The 22,892-nt window shown below is 38.9% G+C and overlaps 1 protein-coding gene across 1 annotated transcript in view; it reads left to right on the top strand.

The window, feature by feature from the left end:
- ARMC2 (armadillo repeat containing 2) overlaps positions 1-22,892 on the top strand; it is a 188,257-nt gene that overhangs the window by 18,242 nt on the left and 147,123 nt on the right. Inside the window, exon 2 of the mRNA XM_060167399.1 lies at positions 21,616-21,729. The gene's annotated coding sequence lies outside the window, so the exon portion shown is untranslated. The remainder of the gene's footprint in view (positions 1-21,615; positions 21,730-22,892) is intronic.

Here is a 22,892-nt window from a genome sequence, read left to right as displayed (position 1 = left end):
GAGAAACGCTGCATCCTTTTAGAGTAAATTTTAGCAAAGGATACATAATCCTTATGTCAAGAAAGAAAGAAGCCATGGGAGATTTGAGGAAAAGGCTAATACAAGTGAAGCCAGGGAGGCTCTGGCTGGAGTGTGGCCCAGTGCATGGAAAATTAAACAGGAAGCAAGTTATATTCTTCTTATGACTCTGGGCTTTCTCTTGTGTAACTTCATTCAAATTTTTGTCCATTGCTGGTTTTCAAGGCTACTGTTGAGCTGGGGAAAGGGAATGGGACTAAGCAAAGTCAAAATGGCACAAAGATCACTGCTCTTATCAATATTCAAACATTTTTCTTAAATTAATGTTCATAAGGTTAAAAAAATTTTGTCCTTGTGATTTGTAGATATTTTGGGAAATGGAATAATCTTATATTTGCTATTAGTCAATAGCTGATATATTCACTTTTTTCAGTTTTGCTCTTATTGCTTACAAAATGCCACAACAACTGTCACTACAGTTTAGTTCCTTATACTGATAGCTAGTATTGACAAGCAACTATATGTAAGTTTGTGAGTATGGGTATGATTGTATGTGATGTTGTATGTGTGTGAGAGAGAAAATGAGAATGAGAGACACAGATAGAGAGACCCAGTGACAAGCAGTGAGAATGTAGTGGGTTTAAAACATCTGAAAATTCTTTGATGCTTCTCCCACTAAGAGGTAGGGTGAATATTCCCTCCCCTTGATTCTGGGCCTTAGTGACTTGTTGATCAACTGTAGTGACTTGTTGGCCAACAGAGTAAGGCCAAAATTATACTTTATGTCTTCTGCTGCTAGGTTACAGAGGGCAATATAGCATCTGCCTGGTTCTCTTGGGATTCTTGCCTTTGGAGCCCTGAGCTGCCATGGTCACTAGCTGTGGAGAAGAAGTCCCAGCTACATTGAGAGCCCAGGTGTAGGTGTTCTGGCTAACAGGCCCAGTTGAGATCCCAGCCAACAGTTGCCATCAACCACCAGACACATGAGTGAAGATGCCTCCAGACGATGCCTGTCCCCAGTTGCCGAGTTCCTCTGCTTCAGGTCTTTCCAGCTGAGACTGACATTTTGAAGCAGAGGAAAGCTGTTCTTACCTAGCCTTTTCCAAATTCCTGACCCACAGAATCTTTGAACATAATGCAGCGGTTGTCTTTTACTGCTGAATTTTAGATAATTTGTTATATGGAAATAGATATTTGAGACAGTTAATCATGATGCACTTTCATTGCAACTGAACACGGTTTGCAGTAACTACTCTTACCATGAATAAACAGAGGGTTTTATGTTTCAAATATATGTCTATTTTATCTCTAATAGTTTTTATTTACCCTAAATAAGGAAGAGGATGTAAATTTTAGTGGATTCTGCAAATTAAAAGCTCCCAAATACAATATTCTTTCCAGGCCTTCCACCCAAAATACCAAATACGTATACATGTGTATGGTATGGTTTATATAAATATTACTCATTATGCTGAAGTAGGAGCATACACATAACACTTTCATACTCAACTATCACGTAAACGTTCTTCATTTTGATTTAGGCTCAGAGGGTGTTTGTTGTGGTCTAGTATGAGGCCTGTGCTGAGGGAGGCTAACATGCTAGGTCACTGGAAGGCAGAACAGAAAGGACTAGAGAAATGAATGTAGGGGAGATGGTGCTGGAAGCAAGGAACAGAAGACAGGGAGGAGAATGTTCCAGTTCCAGTAGAGTCTGGTTAGAGGTGACCAGATTTTCTACTCAGATAAAGTAAGAAACTCAAACTAGATCTCAAAGTAAAATTCCCTGTGGCCTATACATAAAACACACATGTAAAACAATGTGTCTTTGAAAGCTTGAAAATAAAAGGATAGGCAAGATCATACAAAGCAAAGGCAAATAACAGAAAATAGAAACTGGAATTCCTAAAATTAAACAAGGTTGAATTTAAGGCAAGAAGCATGATGTTTTAGAATGATAAAGGTGTAAACCACAACAAAGACCTAGCAATTATAATTAGATATTTAGTAAATAATATAGCAACAAATTTATGAAGCAAAGGGTACAGAACATACAAAGAGAAATAGAAAGAAAAATATTAATGGTAGAAAAATTTAATTCTTTTATCTGAGCCCAGACAAGTACATAAAAATAATATTAAAGACCTAAGGAACATAATGAACACATATTCAAATACTGTATCAGAGAATGCAACTTCTTTAAGGTACTCATGCAGTAGTCACAAAACGTGACTCTATTAAACTAAAGAATACTTCATTGACTTGCAAAATGTAGAAATAGTGCAGGTCAAATTCTCTGACAATATTTCAATAAAACTGGAAATTGATTGTTAAAAAATACAAATCTAAAAACCTTATCGTTTGGAGGATTTAAGCTCTCCATTTCCTTTTTGATCAAAGAGGAAATTAGAAAGCATAGAAAATCTACAGAGTAATGGTAACATGTATGTTACATATTTGAACCTCTGGTATATAGCTAAACAGTGCTCAGAAGGAAATTTGAAGTCCTAAATATTTATATCAGTAAGCGAGAAAGAATAAAAATAAATTAAGAATCAAGTTCTGGAAGTTAGTAAAAGAACAACAAAACTAAGGGAAGCAGATGGAAAGAATACTAAAGATAAAAGCTTAACTTATTATTCGTAGAGACTTGGATGGATCTAGAGACTGTCATACAGAGTGAAGTAAGTCAGAAAGAGAAAAACAAATATCGTATATATGTGGAACCTAGAAAAATGGTACAGATGAACCGGTTTGCAGGGCAGAAATTGAGACACAGGTGTAGAGAACAAACGTATGGACATCAAGGGGGGAAAATGGCAGGGGTGGGTGGGGGGTGGGATGAATTGGGCGATTGGGGTTGACATGTATACACTGATGTGTATAAAATGGATGACTAATGAGAACCCCCTGTATAAAAAATTAAAAAATAAAAACCAAACAACAACAAAGCTAAGGCAAGCAGATGGAAAGAATACTAAAGATAAAAGCTTAACTTACTACATTAGAAAACAGAAAGATGGCAATACTAACAAATCAATCAATCCAAGATCTGGTTCTTTAGGGGGAAAATTATAAAATATATATAGATGTTAGGTAATCTAATCAAGAAAAGGGGCAAAAACACAAATATACAAAAATTTAAAAAATGAACCATAAGTAGCTGCTTTGCTTAACTATGCAAATAAATGGCTAAGTGGATGTTTTCCTAGAAAATATAAGTTGCCAAAATTGGTCAGAACAGAAAGAAAAATCTAAACAGACCAATTAACATGAAGGAATTAGAAAATGTTTTTAATGACCTAACCCCCAAAGAGCAATGGGCCTATATAGTCTCTCAGGCAAATTCTATGAAATTTTTAAGAAACCAGTAACTCCAATGCTATTTAAATTGTTTCAGAATGAAGGAAAAGAATCAAAGGTGCAAATTCTTTTTATGAAACCAGTGTAAGATTGATGTTAAAACCCAACAAAAATAGCACCAAAAGTAAATAAAATCATAGCCTAATCTTACCTACAAATAAGATATAAAAATCCATAATAAAAGAAACAATTCTATTAAAGCCAGGAAATAGATAATAATATGTATTATTACCATTATTTCACAATATATTGGAAACACTAGCCAACATAATTAAAGAGGAAAAAAAGAGGTATAAAAACTTGGAAGTAGGAGGTAAAATTATCATTCTTTGAAGATAGTATTGTTTACCTGAAGAATCCAAGAGATTCAACTATTATAAATAGTAATAAAATTTATTTAGAAAGCTTGGTATAAAGTTAACATTAGGAAAATAATAATTTAATTATGTAGAAACAATAACCGTTTAAAAATGTGATGGAAAAAAGACCTCATGTTGTACAAAAAATAAATTGTTCGGAACAAATTTAAAAGGGAACTGTGCAAAGACTAAGTAGAGAAAACTTTCAAATGCAAATGAAGTCTTTAAAAAAGGAAAGATGTTATGTTCTTGGATAGGAATATTCAACATTGTAAAGATGTCAATTCTCCCCAAGTTAATCTGTAACTGTGAAACAATAACAATAAAATTACTATCAGAATATTCTTTTAGAATTAGATAAGCTGATTATATACTTTTATACTTTATTTGAACAAAAATAATTAGTAGTCTGAAAAAAATCTGAAAAAAAATAGATATAAGGGATGTATTAGTTTTCTATTGCCACAAAACAAATTACTACAAATTTAGTGGCTTAAAGTAACACCTACTTAATTAGCTCACAGTTCAGTAGGTCAGAAGCCCAGGCATGGCATGACAGGGTTCTCAGCTCAGGGTCTAATAAGACTGGAATTCAGATGTCAGTGAGGTGGCATTCCCTTCTAGAGGATGGACTAGGGAAGAATCTGTTTCCAGTCTCACTCAGATTGTTGGCTGAATTTAGCTCCTTGTGGTTGTAGGATTGAGGACCCCATTTCCTTTCTGGCTGTCAGCCAGGAACTGTTAGGTCCTAGAAGCCTCCCATATTCCGGGCCACAAAGCCCCCTGCATCTTCAAAGCCTTCTCCATGGTAAATAGACATTGCAGCTAGAGAAAGAGAGAGGATAGGAGGGTCACATGAATCCTTCACATTCCATTGGCCAGAACTCAGTTATATGACCATGCCTAACTCAAGGGAAGAGGGAAAACGTAGTCTACTTGTGTACCCAAGAAGAAGAGGAAATATATTGGGTTAATAACTAATAGGCTCTTCCCCAAATCCCTCACACCTTACACCAAAATTAATTATAGAGGGATGAAAGAGTAAAATATTAAAATGGAGAGAAGAAAGGAAAGAAGGAAGGAAAGAAAAAGAAAACATGGGAGTTTTAAAAAATTTTTTAAAGTAATTTTCAGAAAAAAAAATTATAATTATTAAAAAAAAATCTCAGAATGAAAAAGGCCTTTCGAACTGACTAAAAATGTAGAAGCTATAAAAGAAAAAGAATGATAAATTTAACTAATTTTAAAATTTTAAAAATTCTTCCTGACAAAACAAAAGAAAAACAGCATAAAGGAAAGACAAGTCAAATTCTAATTGGGAAAAATCTAGCACATTGCTATCTCAACCAAAGTGTTAATTTCCTAAAGTATAAAGAACTCTCAGAATTTTAAAAGAGCAAAAACACCCAATAGAATAATGAGCAAAGGATGTGAACAGACAGTTCACAGAAAAGGAATAAAATGGTTCTTAAAAGTATGAAAAGATTCTTGCCTTCATTTATATAATAAGAGAACTGCAAAGCTACATCTTTAACCTGTCAGACTGGCAAAGATGAAAAGATGGATAACGCATTGTGTTGGCAAAAGGGTGTAAAGTCACGCTGCTGGGGGTATAAATTGGTCTAACCTCTGTGGAAAGCAATTCAACAGTAAAATTTAGCACATCTTTACCCTTGATCCAGCAAGTCCACTTCTAGGCATTTATCTTTAGGAATTTATGTACAGATATACATAAATGAAAAGACAGTAAATATACAGTAGTACAATAGTCATGGCAAAAGATTGTAAATACTTAAATATTCATCAATGTGGAAATACAGGGAAGTACTATGGAGCCATAACAAGAGTGAGCTGTAATATATAAAGTCATGGAATACTAGTCAAGATACACTCTTAAGCAACAGAAGCAACGTAAGAATAGTATATACAGGGTTAAAAAAAATTCATCTGAGTAAAATTTAAAGATCTTATTATTTTTATTCAATGATTCATGCATCAGGCAGCATCTAACCTAGCAGATAGAAAGGAACTCTGAGGAGCTGTATGAAATGTTAAGATTCTGTAGGCAGAAGGCAGCAGGAACAAGGAAGTTATACTAGCAAAAATCGGATTGGTTATGGCAAGGTCGCTCTCCTTTAGGGGCTGGCAGGGGTCTCTCAGGCAGATTACCTAACTAGTGCTGTTCAAGGGATTCCTGATTGACTGGTTTAAGATTCCATTTCTGGGAGTGGCTGCAACTGTAGTTATCTCATTATGGTGACATAAGTGACTCCATTTGGGGTCTGTTGTCTTGTTTTTACAATTGTATGGAAGAGTAGAATAGAGATTGACTTCTGGGAAAGGAATGGGAATTTAGAAGATAAACAGGTGGCTGTAGGAAAAGGATGCAAAAGAAACTTTCGTTTCCTGATGTACCTACCTTTTACCTTTTGCACTGTTTGAATTTTGTGCAATGTACATGTATGGTCCCTTAAAAAAGTAAATAATATATATTTTTAGATTTTGGAAGCAAATGTGTTTTTTGGGTCCTCCGAGAAGCAAACCACAAGGTGAAATCAGACATGCAAGTGACTTATTAGAGAAAGTGGGGAGGGAGCCAGAAGCAGCAGGGAAAGCCCCCAAATGGTGATGAAGGTCTGACCCCTGAGAAGAAGAGAGGGAAGGAAGGAAGGAAGTTCTGACAAAGCCAATGGGAGTCCTTAAGCCAAAATCACCAGTGGGAAGAGTCCCACCTCCCACAGAACGGGTGTGCCTTAGTCTCCCTGCCCTGCTTAGTCAATGGCTGGGAGCAGCACCTGGAAAGGCAGCCTCAGAACTGTTGATGGGCTCAGAGCACAGCAGACGGGGCCCTCGATGAGTGGCATTCCCAGCAGCAGATCCAAAATCTGTTCTGACCATCCCTTTACTGAAGTTTGCAAATACTTCCCTTTTTTTTTTTTTTTTTTTTTTTTTTGTGGTACGCGGGCCTCTCACTGTTGTGGCCTCTCCCGTTGCGGAGCACAGGCTCCGGACGCGCAGGCTCAGCAGCCATGGCTCACGGGTCCAGCCGCACCGCGGCATGTGGGATCTTCCTGGACTGGGGCACGAACCCGTGTCCCCTGAATCGGCAGGCGGACTCCCGGCCACTGCGCCACCAGGGAAGCCCTTTTCCTTTTTTTTTTTTTTTTTTTGCAAATACTTCTCTTACACGATGATTTACTTTGATTTTATAGTTGCAGTGACTTGAACTTTTCTGTTTTTGAACACTAACATGTTTTTCTTTAATCATTCGCTCATTCATTCATTCATTGATCCAACCAGTATTTATTAAATACTTACTAAATACTATGCATTGAGCTAAGTGCTGGGGATGCAAAGGTGAGCAAAACAGACACAGGTCCCAGACTTGTGAACTGTATGGTCTGCTGAGGAGGCTGACATGAATCAAGTGATCAGACAGCATATAATTTCAAACTCTAGTAAGTGCCATAGAGAAAAAGTATAGAGTCATGCATGCATCTAACACCAATCTGGAAGGTTGGAGAAGGTTCCCCCAAAGAAGTGAAACACTAGAAGTATACGCTCATTGAAAAAACAGAGAGTACAGAAGAGTTTAAAGAACAAAACTAAAATCACCTATAATTCTAAAACCCAGGGATAACCTCAACTAGCAATTTTCTTCATCTTTTTTTAAATGTAATTGCCCAACACAGCATTGTCCAATGGAAATAGAATGTGAGTCACACATGTAATTTTAAATGTTCTAGAAGCCATATTTTAAAAAGTAAAAAGAAACAGGTGAGATTAACTTTAATAATTCAGTTTATTTAACCCAATATATCTAAAATATTGTCATTCAATATATGATCAATATAAAATTATTAACACAGTAGTTTACATTATTTTTTCTTACTAAGTCTTTGAAATCACATATGTATTTCATACTTACAGCACATCTCACTTTGGACTAGCCACATTTCAAGGGCTCAATGAGCACATGTGGCTAGAGTCTATTGTATTAGATAGCACAAGTTATATACACATAGATAGTACGTATACATGTATGTAGATATGTATACACATATAACATCACATTTGAGATCTTAATGCATATTCAGTTTTATGTCCTATTTTTTCAGTTAACATTCTATCATATGAATTTTCCCATGACAGTAAATATTTTAAAAAATCATCCTTATGCACAGTATACGTTACACAGATCCACTATTATTTATTGAACCATTTATATATTATTAGATATTTAAGTTATTATCAACTTAATATATAAATCATGCTGGCTGCAATGAACATTTAATAAACACAACTCTTCATCTGTATCACAGCTTGTCACCTTACAATACATTCTTGTTGGAGTTGCTTGGTCAAAGTGAGTGAAGATTTGTAAGGCTCTTGAGACATTTCATAAAATTACTTTGAGAGAGGCTGTACTCATGGCATCGCCAGCAGCTCTGAGAGTGTATGTCTCACTGTGACCCTGGCAACAATGACCATTGTAATTTCTTCTAAATTGTTAATTTGATTTGCCAAATTTGGCATTTCCTTATTTTCACAAACAAATCTTTGAATTCCAGAGAGGCTGAGCACTCTATCTTTCTCTTCATTAGCTAATTCATTTCTAGTTTTAAATTACTAATTTTTTTTCTGTTAATGTGAATCCGTGGGGCCTCTTGCATTGAATGGGGGAGGATTAGTTCTGACATTTATGTTTATTTTATTTATTTATTTATTTTAAAGAAGATGTTGGGGATAGGAGTTTATTAATTAATTTTTGCTGTGTTGCGTCTTCATTTCTGTGCAAAGGCTTTCTCTAGTTGTGGCAAGTGGGGGCCACTCTTCATCACGGTGCGCAGGCCTCTCACTATGGTGGCCTCTCTTGTTGCGGAGCACAGGCTCCAGATGCGCAGGCTCAGTAGTTGTGGCTCACGGGCCTAGTTGCTCCGCGCCATGTGGAATCCTCCCAGACCAGGGCTCGAACCCGTGTCCCCTGAATTAGCAGGTAGATTCTCAACCACTGCGCCACCAGGGAAGCCCCTATGTTTACTTTTATAAGCTAACGTGGTTTGACTGCAAATTCCACCAACAATCGTTGAGCTTTACTCATTGGGTGATGCTGGTCTGGGTGTTAGAGGAGATACAGTGAGATGTGGCTGCCTCTCACAGGAAGCTCAGGATTGTGAAGGAGAGAGGCAGGCACACATGCAGGCTGCTGACCCACCAGGCTGTGTGCACAGATGGGATGGAGGTTCAAAGGGCCCTTGAGAGCACAGAGTGGTGCTGGTTAACTTACTCCAGATGGAAAAGTCTTCATGAGTGAGACAGGCCTTGAGGAATATGTAGGATCCCATCACATGGAGTAGGATGAGAGGGCACCCAGGCTGAGGGACGGGCAGAGACAACAGAGGTGTGGAAACACACCTGGTATTTGCAGAACTGGGATGAGTCTGATAAAACATCAGTGGCGGGAGATGACGTGGGAAAGGCTGCCGGGCTCCGGTTCCAGCAGAATTTAAATACCTTGCTAAGGCTTTACTTTATAGACTTTGAGGATTGGTGGTGCTGTTAAGCAGTTCTTTTTTCATATGAGGAAAGAAAATCTGAATTCACAGAGCTAGCTTTTCAAGGAAAAGGGTCTAAAGAAAGGAAAGATTGTATGTCGTTAGATCTTCTGCATTCGCTTCCCACGTTGGTAGGCACCCCCAAGGTCAGCGGAGGATGGAGAATGGTAAAGCAATATGGAATTGTAATCGACTAAGTTCTGATTCAGATAGAAGAAATTAACCTGAAATCCAGTTTCTTTACAACACTTTCATCCACAGCTGTTTGCAAATTGATTTCAACTGATGATCTCCTGTGTCATAAATGAACGTGGCCGCTGAGCCAATGGGACTTCCTGATGGAGACTATCTCATAAATGATCAGATCTTTCCACCTCAAAAATAACTAGGAGTGAAAGTGAGGTGGCCTCAGCTCCCTTGTGGGTATGTGCCCAGAGGGCAGTGCTCCTGACAGGCTGGGCCCCCTCACAGGCTTCCAGCCACCAGGCGCGTCTGAACACCGCCCAGCTAGACTGGAGAGACTGTCTTCCCTGAAGTCAGCCTGGCGAGAAGAGACTGGCTTTGGTTCCTCAGAACCACACCCAGTGAATGCACATGCATGCCCTAGAGTGGCCAAACATCCAAGACAGTATGACAAAAGAAGGTTCCTTGTGGTGACAGAGGCTTGCCTGTCATGGCCACTGCTCTGTCAAGTTCCAACTTGAGCCAGGTTCCATCCCTCCTCCCGCCCCTCCACCTCCACCCCCTCCACCAACCCTGCCCCCACACCTACCCCAGGGTCTAGTCCTTTGGAGGAACATGAATTTGGCCACCTTTAGAATAAGCCAACCACTGGCTACTTCTGATTCAGGAAAGCTGGCTGTAACACTCAGGGCTTCCATGACCTTCATTATCCCAAAGCCTAAGCAACAGTCTCTGAGCCCTCCCCACCTCTGGGGAAGGAAGAGGGGACAAGGCGTCTAACCAGGTCTCTAGTCTGGAGAGAAGCACCTAGAAGCAGGGAAACCCTCCTTCCAGCACAGATAAGGAAGTCTTTTCCTTTCAGAACCCAGGTGTTGATGAGATTAATAAGGCATTCTACTTGCTAATTCAAGTGGAATACACAAAACCCACCCTAGCACTGGGTTCTACAGTTTTGGTTGAGGCAGTTTTTACAGATGCTAATGAACCGCTCCATTTGGCATCTCAGACAGACCCAATCCTCAGGCGATTTGACACTTGCTAATGATTGAAACTCCCTTTGGCTCCAGAAACAGTGGGGGCCAGACAGTGCAGTGCTGGCTGATTAGAAGCCCATTGGGCAGGCTGGGGCTGGGGTAGTTCTCCACCTGCCTTCGTTCTTGGGTGCAGGGTGAGTGCAGTGGAAGGAAGGTGAGAAGGTGGTGCCTCTTCTTGATGTCTCGGTTTTCTTCTGAATCCTCCATCTAGAATTCTCTGCGCAGGGGAGAGGGGCAAGAGGATTCATACACTCGCGTGTGCGCGCGCGCTCACACACGCTCCACATGTCTGCTTGTGACTGTTCTCTATCTTGTCAAATAGGCTCTGTGAGGGGCTGGTGAAGGCTGGGGCACACTGTGGGGAGAATGTCTGATTGCAACCCACTCTTAAAGATTAATCCCAAATCTGTCGGTGTGTGTCGGCAGAGAGCTGGGGGCGAGACAAAACAGAGGATAAAGATTTGCATCAACATGATTGCTTTTTAAAAATATGACAATTTGCGAAGGCTTTACTGTCTGTTTAGAGTGAAAGGCACTCCTTGTAATTTACAGAGCAGTTCTGCAAAAGGGCTTCAGGGCAACTCCAGAACAACTGCCAGGAGAGGGGCACAACCCAGGTCTTCTGATTTGGCTGATTCCACACGAAGTTTCTTTTGTCATCAGCTCTGCTCACTCTGCCCTCTGTGTGGGGAGGAGGGGAAGTTGAGCAGAGGGAACATTAAATATTAGGAAACCGAAGGAAAAAGCAAAAGAGCCCGATATGGCAGTCTGCCCTCCGGAGGTTTGCGGTCCAGGAATGATGAAGGGAGACTGCCACCTATGGGCCAGGTTCCAGGGGAGCCCGCACGTGGGGCTCGGCCAGAGGGACTCCACACAGAAAGGAGGCTTCGTGGAACAGTTAGTCACCGCACCCTCTGCTCTCAGACAAAAACACTCTCAATTCATTCACAAGAAATCAGCCTTTTCCTGATTTAAACAGTGTCTTTCCCCCACAGTAGCATGATCCTGGGAGCTGAGTTCTGTGTATATAATAGACACATCTGGACCCACCACCACGTTAAACAGCTGTGCACATCATTTGGCCGCTCGGTGGCACAGCAGACGTCACTCCCGCACAACACCTACAATTTTATGGCTTCTTAATAAAAATGAATCAGCCTAATGGATCAGAGACAAGCATCGTCTTGCTGTGCCATCCTAGTAGAAAAGCAATAGGATAAGAACAATCGGGCAAATATCAAACACATTACAGAGGATGCCTGTGAGGGGCGGGAGGGATGGGAAATGAGAGTGGAATGGGGCACAAAGGAGAAAATAAAGTAAAATAAAACTAGAGAGGGGCCTCGCCTGTGGTAATGGTAATGGAAGAGTATCATTGAATCAACTCTGCTCCCAAAGTGGAAAAAGAAAATTTACAGAATTTGAGCTTGTATGAGGGGGGATCTATTGTGTTATAGTGGTTCCAACAGTATCACACAGTTGTCCTTTGATATTTGATGTGCTTGTGAATAGCAAGTTATATTATTTCCATTCCATTCTAAAATCAGATCTGCCCTACAATATTTACACAATAGTGGATCTTGACTGATGCGGCTTCTGTCGCAGAGAAGGGAGTGGTGTAGGTGTGTATGTGTGTGTGTGTGTTTCTTTGTGTATATGAGTTTGTGCACGTGTGCAATTGTTTATATAAATGTGTTTGTGTATGTAAGCATGTGTTTGTGTATATATGAAAGTGTGTGTGTATTTAATAGAGGAACCCAGGAAGGAATATTGTTCTGTAACTCCAAGCCAAAGGGGGGTTTAAAGCCCCTATGCCCAGCGTTGCAGCACCTAGAGGAAAGCTAAGCACACCCAGGGAAGCAGCACTCTCGAATAGGCACAAGTATAGGCCCTGGGCATAGATCAGAGAGGCAGAGCTAGGCTGTAGAACTTTCTACAGAAATCAGCAGGTGAAACTTGGGGTGTCAGGTCTGTACTTCTGGTGAATGCCAGAGGACACACAGGAATGAATCCATCCGAAGCGGGAGAAAGATTTCCCAGCGCACACCAGGCTGGGTGAGGGAGAACCACCCAGGACCTGTAGAAGAAGACAAGAAGCAGGGCCAGAGCCAATCTCTTAGCCCCACTGGTTGAGGGTTATTATTATCAGTTCCTTAGGGAAGAGGAACTAGCCATTGATATCAGAACCTCCAAGATGTCCTTTAGGGTGCTTTGTACTTAGGCACATAATAGTGCTAAATTCTCATAAGCAGCTTAGTCATTCTTGTTACCTTTTATGATGTGTATATTCAAGGACCTGTCTAGATGTTGTAGTATTAGAACACCTGGGGTAGAAGGCACCTCTCTCTCCACCTTAGAGATGTGAATCATAACCAGGAAGATTTTGGTGTCTTTAGTGTAGTATTGGTAAATAATATGTATGATTGTATCATTTATTTAAAATTTTATATAAATGATATCACATATAGATATTTACTTTGCATCATTTTAGCTTATCACATGTATTTTAGATTTATCGATGTAGATGATACAGATCTAGTTCACTCATGTTAACTGCTATGCAAGGTGACATTGTATAAATAATTCCCATTTTATTTGCCCATTTTACTCCTGAAGGTCAGGTAGCTTGCTTCCACTTTTAAGCTATTACATGGAATGCTGAAAAGAACATTCTTTTGTTTGTATTTCCTTGGGCCAATGTATCTCATGTATAAAGGTGGAATTGTTGATCATAGGTTATGCATGTAGTAACTTTACCAGGTATTGCCAAATTGCTTTCTGCAGTAGTTAGATCATTTTATACTTCCACTGGCAGTGGATGAAAGTTTTCATTTCTCCGTTCTCACAACTGGTATTGTTGGTATTGTCAGAGTTAAAATTTTTTTCTCCACTCTAATAGGTGTGAAACAGTATCTATTTGTTTTGCACCTTCTTGACCACTAGTGAAGTCAAGAGTATTTTCATGTGTCTATTGACTGTTAAATGTCCTTTTCTACTAATTGCTTCTTCATACCCTTTGCCTTTTTTGCTGTTTGGTGATTTTTTTCTTGCTTATTTTTAGGAACCTATTATATAATTTGGATAGTTATCTTTGTAATGTTGGCTGTAGTTATCTTTGAAATGTAGGTTGCTGGTACTTTTTCTAACTCTGTGTTTGTCTTTTTACTTTGTTATTGATGTCATTTGTCATGGACAAGTTTTAAAAATTATGTTGTTCAATTTATCACTTTTCCATGATGATTTTCACTTTGTGCCCTTCTAGGATGTTGTATATAGTTTCCATAGTCTGTCTAAATGTATACAGCTTTCCCTTAACATCTCTGAAATTTACTTTTGTGCATGCTGTGAGGTATGAATCTAATTTTTCCCTTTGAAAATATTATTAGCAAATAGTCCCAGTGCCATTTATTAGTCATCCTTTCCCCACTGATTTGTAATGTCACCTCTGTCATATTCCAAATTCCTATGTATATGTTAGTATTTCTTGTTTTTTCAGAAAACCTGTCCCATGGATCTATTTATCCAAATGCTGATATCAGAGTATTTTAATTACTATAACTTTGTGATAAATCTTGGTATCTGCTAGTGTGAATCCTTTCTCGTTTCAAAATAGTTTTGGCTGTTCTTGGCCCTTTACTCTTCTGAGTAGGTTTAAAAAAAAATTCCCCCAGGATTTTTAATAACATTTATTAAGTTTGTGGTGTAAATTTAGGAAAACTACTACTGTTAAGCTCTTGTCTTCCCATACATGAACATGTTACATCTCTCCATTTATTCGTTATTTTTATGTATTTCAATAAACTTTTAGAGTTTTCTCCATAAAAGTTTTTCACATCTTCTGTTAACTTACTCCTAGGTATCATATAGTTTTTTAGAGTGTTGTAAATGGTATATCTTTTTATTTTATCCTCATTCTTGAATGATAGTTTGTGTATAGAATTCTAAATTAACAAGTATTTTCTGTCAACAGTCTGAATGTATTTCTGTTAATGACCTAGGAATAGAAGGAAAATCCCTTAACTTGAAAAAGAGTATCTAGCATAATCCTAAATAAATATTTTTCTTTATGGTGAAATGCTAAAAGCATCCCAGTTAAAGTCAGGAACAAGAAAAGGAAAAATATTCAGGTGCAATTGCATCCTAATTACCAGGAACAAACAATTAGACATGCATTTTTTAAATTATTTATTTATTTATTTATTTTTGGCTGCATTAGTTCTTCATTGCTGCAGATGTGCTTTCTTTAGTTGCATCGAGCAGGGGCTACTCTTGGTTGTGGTGCACAGGCTTCTCATTGCAGTGGCTTCTCTTGTTGCGGAGCACAGGCTTTAGGCTCGCAGGCTGCAGTAGTTGTGGCGCACAGGCTTATTAGTTGTTCTGCCGCATGTGGGATCTTCCCGGACCAGGGCTTGAACCCGTGTCCTCTGTATTGGCAGATGGATTCTTATCCACTGCTCCACCAGGGAAGCCCAGAAATGCATTAAAAAAAATACATATAGCTGGATTTATTTAAATTAAATCTGAGCTTCAGTCTTTTAACTGGCCCATTTACGTTATTGTGATTACATATTGTGATGAATTTATTCTTTAAGCTTATTTCATGCTTTCCATTCACCATGTTGTTTTTTTTTCTCTTTTTCTGACTTCTACAGAACTGATCGATTCTTTTTCTTTCAAGTGATTATATTTCTACTTTTTCCTACTTACTGTTAAATTTAGCAAGCATACTGTTCAACAATCTGGTAGGTTAATGCATACACCTCAACTTCCTTTCAAACTAAATATTGACCGTAGGACGCGTCATCTCTAATCATTCTTCTTCTCTTCTCACATATTATTGTTTCTAGTATTTTAGTTCCATCTTTTTTCATAACTTCTGTTAGTGCTTTTGTTACGATCATTATGGACATTCAATGCTTACTTAGATTTACTGTATATTTATCAATATTTTTACTCTCCATTTGCTTCTTTTTAAAACATCTGTGTTGAGATATAAATCACACACTATACAATTCACCCATTTAAAGTTTACAACTCAGTGGTTTTTAGTGAATTCACAGACTTGCACAACCACCAGCAGAATCAATTTTAGAACGTTTTCATGACCTCCAAAAGAAACCTCATACCCATTAGCAGTCACTCCCCATTTTCCTCCAGTCTTCCCAGCCCTAGGCAACCACTAACCTGCTTTCTATATCCATAGATTTGCCCATTCTGGGCATTCATAGAAATGGAATTATATAATAAATGGTCTTTTGTGACTGGCTTCTTTCATTTAACATAATGTTTTCAAGTGGTATCTCGTGATTTTGGTTTGCATTTCCTTACTGACTAATGATGTTAAGCAACTTTTCATGTATTTATTGACCATTTGTATATTTCTTTTAGAGATTCAGATCCTTTGCCCATTTTTAAACTGGGCTATTTGTCTTTTTATTATTGAGTTGTAAGAGCTCTTTATATATTATAGATACAAATCTTATCTGATACAAGATTTACAAATATTTTTTCCCATCCTGTGGGTTGTCTTTTCACTTTCTTGATGGTGTTCTTTGAAGCACAAAAGTTTTTAATTTTGATGACCCAGTTTATATATTTTTCTTTTGTTGCTTGTGCATTTGGTATCATATCTAAGAACGTTTTGCCTAACCCAAGGTCATGAAGATTTATCTCTATGTTTCGTCTAAGAATTTTATAGTTTAGCTTTTACATTTAGGTCTATGATAATTTTGAGTTAATAATTTTTGTGTGTAGGGTGAGGAAGAGGTCCAACTTCATTCTTTTACATGTGGCTATCCAGTTATCCAAGTACCATTTGTTGAAAACAATTATTCTTTCCCCTTTGAATGTTTTGCACCCTTGTTGAAAATCAGTTGACTATAAGTATAGGGTTAATATTTGGACTCAGTTCTATTCTTAATCCAGTATCACGCTGTCTTCATTACTGTAACTTTGTAATAAGTTTGAAATCTGGAAGTGTGAGTTCTTCAACTTTATTCTTCTCGTTCAAGATTGCTATTCTGGATCGCTTGGACTTACATTTGAATTTTAGTACTATCTTCTCAAGCTCTAAACAAAAAGCTAGCTGGAATTTTTTTTTTTTTTTTTTTGGTACGTGGGCCTCTCACTGTTGTGGCCTCTCCCATTGCGGAGCACAGGCTCCGGATGTGCAGGCTCAGCGGCCATGGCTCACGGGCCCAGCCGCTCTGCGGCATGTGGGATCTTCCCGGACCAGGACACGAACCCGTGTCCCCTGTATTGGCAGGTGGACTCTCAACCACTGCACCACCAGGGAAGCCCGCTAGGCATTGCATTAAATCTGTAGATGAATATGCAAGTATTGTCATCTTAATAATATTAAGCCTTCTAATCCATGAGCATGGGATGTCTTTCCACTTATTTAGGGATTCTTTAGTTTCCTTTAAAAATATCTTATAGTTTTCAGAGTACAAGTTTTGCACTTTTGTACTTTTTTTGTACTTTTGTTAAATTTATTCCTAAGTAGTTTACTATTTTTGATGCCAGTATAAATTGAATTGTTTCCTAATGTTATTTTTAGATTGTTCATTGTGAATTTTTTGCTTCTTGAATCCTTTCTCACTGGTTCATTTTTCCTATTCCCTGAAGTACATCTTTATGTAGTTCTTTCTTAAAGAATCTGTGAATGGAAGATTCTCTTAGCCCCTGTGTGAAAATGTCTTTATTTTCTTAAATGATAATTTAAGTGGGTATAGGATTGTAGGTCAGCAATTCTTAAGATTTCTTCCTACTTTATTTCGGCCTCAGTTTTTGCTGCTGAGATGTCAACTCTCAGTCTAATTGATGTTCCTTGACAAACAATGTCCCCCCCCCTTTTTTTTTTACTGGTTGTTTTAAGTTTTCCTAAGTTTTTTTTATTGAAGTTTTCCTTAGTTTCACCATATGTATCTAAGTGAGGTTTATTTTATTTATTCTATTCAGTGTTTGTTGTGCTTCTTCAAAGTGAGGATTTGTGTTTTTTAATTAATTCTACAATATTCCCAGCTATTACCTATTTTAATATTGCATTCTCTCTAATCTCTTTCAAGACCTCTGTAAATGTTATATTTTCTCATTTTATTCTCCATTGTTTTTAGTTTTGCCATAAAGAATCTCATTCTGAATTGTATTTTGAATACTTCTCAGATCCATATTCTAGTTTTTTGTTATGATTCTTTATTTACTACAAAGTAAAGGAGATAACTCTCCTCAAAAAGAATATTAAATCTTAAAATGGAGGACTTGAGTTTCATCCAGTGGGAAATTTTTCCATTAAGAAGACACTATACCTTCTCCAAATATACCCTTTAAATATAGAGAATTGTTCTAAGTGGCTATAATTTTTTAAATATAAATATTTGTTAAATGATTGGATTTATGCTAAGGGGATATCTCTGAAAATGTTGGAGGGGAAAATCACATATTTCATGATTTTACCTGTTGAACCTGATAGATCAGTAGGATGCCAACGAGCATATGCTTGGGGTCAACCAGACTTGAGTTCCAATGCCAGCTTTGCCATTGACTAGATGTGGGACTTGGACAACTTATTTTAACCTTGCTGAATCTCTCTGAATCTTAATTTCATCATCTATAAAATAAACCCTTCAGCCCTGACATGAGGAATGAATGATTAGGTACATGTGAAGTGCCTTGTGCGAAGTCCGGCCAATGGCAGGTGCTTCCTAAAAGATTATCGTTATTTCTTGCATAAAAATCTTAATTAGAGCTAGTGCCATCATGTGAGCTATCCCCATTTAGTATTTGAGATCTTCTCATTAGTCATGACCAATCATAACCCCTTTGCTATAACTTTGATCTCCCTAAAATACACGGATTAATAATCCAGGTAAGGGCTGGAATAATTGCTAGTGGAAATGTCTGTGATAAGTGATATTTCACGCACTTTTCTCCTGCGGCAGTCCCCTTGGGCAGCTATTGAAGGCCAAAAATAAAACATTCTGGGGTTCTTTCTTGCAGCAGATGGTGTAATGCAAAGTCTATCTTGGAGGCACACCCTATAAGCAAGATTTCTAGGACTCTTAAAAGAAAAACACTTAGAAAATTGATTCAGTCAAATGGAACTGCTATAAACATACTTTCTCTGTAATTTTTCAAACTAATATATTTAATTCTGTCTGGCAGTGTCCTCTAAATTGAATTCGCATTAGATAGATGAGTCCACTGCATGAATATAATATATTGATGCAGGAATTACTCTGCCTTTGGTGGGGGTGCTCAGTATCTCCAAAAGGTGAGGCTGCCTTGCACTCACGGGGTGATGGCAAATATTGCCTTCACAAGGCTGTTCTCATGAATTCTTTCTCTAGCAATAATTATGGCAGGAAATGGGATCTTTCCTGTAAGCACGTTTTAGTGACTAGCATCCCTATATGTGTAGTATATTCAGATCTTTTCATGGACCTTGATTGTACAGCCATCGGAATGTAGAATAAATCTCATCTTTATTAAACGACATCAATTATCCTATTAACTGCAACCCACTGTTGTACGTGCCTGATAGTATGCTGAGCCCACACATATATTAATATATATTTGTATGTATATATTATATTTAGTCTTCACCATAACTCTGTGAGGAAGGTACTATTAGCCCCATTTTATAGATGAGTAAAATGAAGCCCAGGGAGTTAGGTGCTCAAGCCTGTACAGCTAGGCAGTGGTGGAGCTGCAGCCACCGGCAAAGTCATCTTACCTTCACCATATGAACATGGTGAGACTTGAAGGTGCAGGGCTGCCCTCTCTTTGTTCGGGGGCCATGCTTCTACTCACCAGTCTCCCATGTAACACCTCTAGATATATTGTCAAAAAGACTGAAATTCAGAAATTTTAGCTCTGCTTAATTTAAATTGTATAATTACCTTACCTTTTACTTACCTTAACTCCACTGACACTTAGGCCAATAGTTCTGCCCCCTCTGCCCTTCCTTCTTTCCTTTTTCTTTCTTCATGTTTGCTGAGGGCTTGGGCATAAAAAGAGAAGGAGGAGAAGAAGGCGAAAAGAGCCTCTCCACTTGGGAAGCTTGCATTCTAGGTGAGGAAACAGGTGCACAAATGCGAAGCAGAGAAGGACGTGACAGTGTTTGGGGACATGCTGATGATGCCACTGGTAGCACAGGCAGGACCATAACGGTATCTCCAGCCTCTTCCTCACACGCACTTGGCCTCTGGCCTGCCTCTCTCTGGTGGAGTTAATGCGCCATGTTCCCGTGCTGTGGCCCTCCCAGCCCCTTGCCTTGGCTCTGTCTTCCTCCTTTGCTGCCCGTACCTCATAGGGCCTTTCTGGTAGAGCAGGAGCCAAAGTACCCAGACCAAGCTGACAACGTAAATTTCAAACCACTTGCAGTAAAATGGAATTCCACCTCCTAAGCTGATGGAAGGTACAATTAGAACATTACACTGGCATTAGCACACAGACTAATTTTTATATTTCTTTAGAGGGTTCTGGAAACACTGGGCCACAAGCAGGCATTTCAGAAGGACCTCCTTAAATTTTGATATCATGATTATAAAATAGATTTCTAGTCTCATCCTCTGTACTAGGTGATGTTAATCCGTTTGAGCTGTCACAATAAAATACCATAGACTGGTGTCTTAAACAACAGAACTTTGTCTCATGGTTCTGGAGGCTGGAAAGTCTGAGATCAGCATGCCAGCATAGTTGGGTTCTAGTGAGAGTCCTCTTGCTGGCTTGCAGATGGCCATCTTCTCACTGTATCTTCGCACGGCAGAGGGAGGAAGCTCTGATGTCTCTTCCTCTTCTTATATATAAGGCCACTGATCCCACCTTGAGGGCTCTACCCTCATGCCCTCATCTAAACCTAATCACCTCCCAAAGACCCCACCTCCTATTACCATCACATTGGGGGGTTAGGGCTTCAACACATGAATCTTGGGGGACTCAATCATTCAGATTCTAACATAGGTAGAGGTGCTTTTAGCAGCACCTCTACCTATGTTACAATCAAAGTGAGAGCAGCCCCCAGTCTCTCTTTTCTCCTGGTCACCTTCCTTCTCCTCTCCCCCGCTTACCCTTCCTCCATGGGCTGAGTCTTCACACCTTTCCCAGGTAATTCACTAGCATGTGGGACATTTACCTTTCAGATCAGAATAACTAATCTTCCTAAAGTAGCTGCCTTCTACCACTAGTTCATAGACCAAAGGAGGTATCTTATGTAAATACTTTATTCCATAGAACTTCTGAAGAATCTAGCTCAAACAGAAATTTTTCCTTAAAATTAATTTTTGCAATACGTGCACAAAATCGAAGAGTACAAAAGAGCATAACATTCATTCTTCAAAACTCATCAAATGGTATATTCCAATAGAGCTGACTTATAAAACTGGAAAAAAACTGGTTATGATATTAAAAACAAGTTCCTCTCCCATTCCTGTCCCCAGCCACCCTATCCCTCCCTGGAGGCCGCTGCTGTCAGGGAGCAGGGTATAGGCTTCCAGAGATATTCCCTGTATGCCATCATAATAACGTATCGTGGAGATGATTCCATGTCCCTGGGCAGCGTAGTCTCCCCCGTAGTTTCCCCCCGTACGGATGGGCAGCGTAGTTTCCCCCGTATGGATATAGCATAGTATCTGTACCAGTTCTTCTTAAAGGTTGTTTTTCTTTTAGGTTGTTTGCAATCTTTTGTTATTTTAAAGAATACTTATATATAAGCATATGTATAGAATAAACTCTTATAGTAGAATTATTGGGTCAAATGGCATGTACACTTTAAAAGCTGTGAAATAATCTAAATATACAAAAAGTATAAAGAATAATGTAACTAACACTATACCCAGCGTTATTACATCTCAACAAGGAAAATCACATTTCCTTTAGGAAGCACTGAAATGTACAGTCACTAACTCATGGGTTATGTATTAATGATTTGGAATAAGGAGGTTATCTGATTTTGCTTTACGATCTGGAAGCCTGAATTCAAATGTTGCTAGGATTGTAAATGTATTCCATCTAGTGGCCTCATCAGTGTCCCAAGTGGATTGTGTTTCTAACCCATCAGGTGTGTGTTCCTGAATACGATTCTTTGGTGTACTTGACCCTAAACAGTGAGACGACCGAGGCCTAGCCTGACAAGGAGTGGGGGCTGGTGAGAGACCTGAATTAGCTAAGAGGTGACTGCTTGCACCACGCAGAGTCCACTCCAAGTATCCAGCCATACGAGTAAATGACTTTACAGGGATTAATTCTAGCCCGTATAAAATGGAATGAGCTTTCAATTTTATCCTTATCTTTTGAATTGATTGTGGCTTAATCTCTTCGTAAAGGCATATGTATGTGTATGTGTAGGCATAATTTCTATTATACTGTATTGTAGACCTCATACCTTCTGCAGGGATTTTAATAATGCTTTTCTGAATAGGAAGCCAGGGTTCTCTCCATGCCCCATCCCCTGCTCTCACTGTGTTCACTTTCTTTGCACGTTGCACATACAGGGTTAAGATTTTTCAGTTTTCCTTTGAATAATGATTGCAGTATTAAACACAGCCTCATAACGTTCAGCCCGTTATTTGTGTAGATGGCTCTCCAGTGCTTTTAAATTTACTTAATTAAAATTCTAGAATGATATGATTCCAGTGGGTTACATTCATCTTACTCTTACCTTCTTCAATCAGTTTTCTCTTATAACCTTTTTCTTTGCAAGAATTATTGAAGATGACTGCAGCCTAGCAGACTGCTTAACCCATAATTCATTACTTTAAAAAAACCCCTCATAATTAAAAGCATTCATTGTTAAGCACAGTGGAGTTAAACTCAGCTTGATATTGATGCAATGTCTCTCTACCGCAAGGATGTAGCTAACCTATCCTCAAAATAAAAAGGGAGAGGCTTCAGTTTTCTGAGATTTCCTATCCATCTTTTCTTTCATTTCCCTTTTTTCTTTGAACTGAAATTATCCCATCAGTTAGCCACCGAGTTTGATTTTATAATCTACTTACAGTTCAACAGGAGGGAGCAAAGGATGTGCACTATCTTTTCCCTTTATGCCCAGAACATAGTAAGATTAGCAGATCACAGTTCATTGCCTGGGCATGCAAGTATAGCCATGCACAGGACAGACCTCTGGTACCTCTACATTTCTCCCTCCCTTAGTGACAGAAAACCCACTGGATTCCAGCAGCAGCCGAGCTCTGGCAGCCATTGGCCCCAAAGCTCTACCTCCTGCCTTTCAGTAGGTAGAGACCAGCTGGGGAGGTGACCAATCGGGTGGTTTGTATCCAGGAGAACATGGCACAGTTAGCTATTTAAATCCAGCCAGGATGATGTCAGCAAGCAGAGCTGAAAGGGTTAGGAGAAAGGCTAACGGAGAGGAGAAATCTTGTCAG

The sequence above is a fragment of the Lagenorhynchus albirostris genome, chromosome 12 (assembly GCF_949774975.1).
Source record: "Lagenorhynchus albirostris chromosome 12, mLagAlb1.1, whole genome shotgun sequence".
In the NCBI taxonomy this organism is placed as follows: domain Eukaryota; kingdom Metazoa; phylum Chordata; class Mammalia; order Artiodactyla; family Delphinidae; genus Lagenorhynchus; species Lagenorhynchus albirostris.
This window is presented reverse-complemented; position numbering and strand designations above follow the sequence as displayed.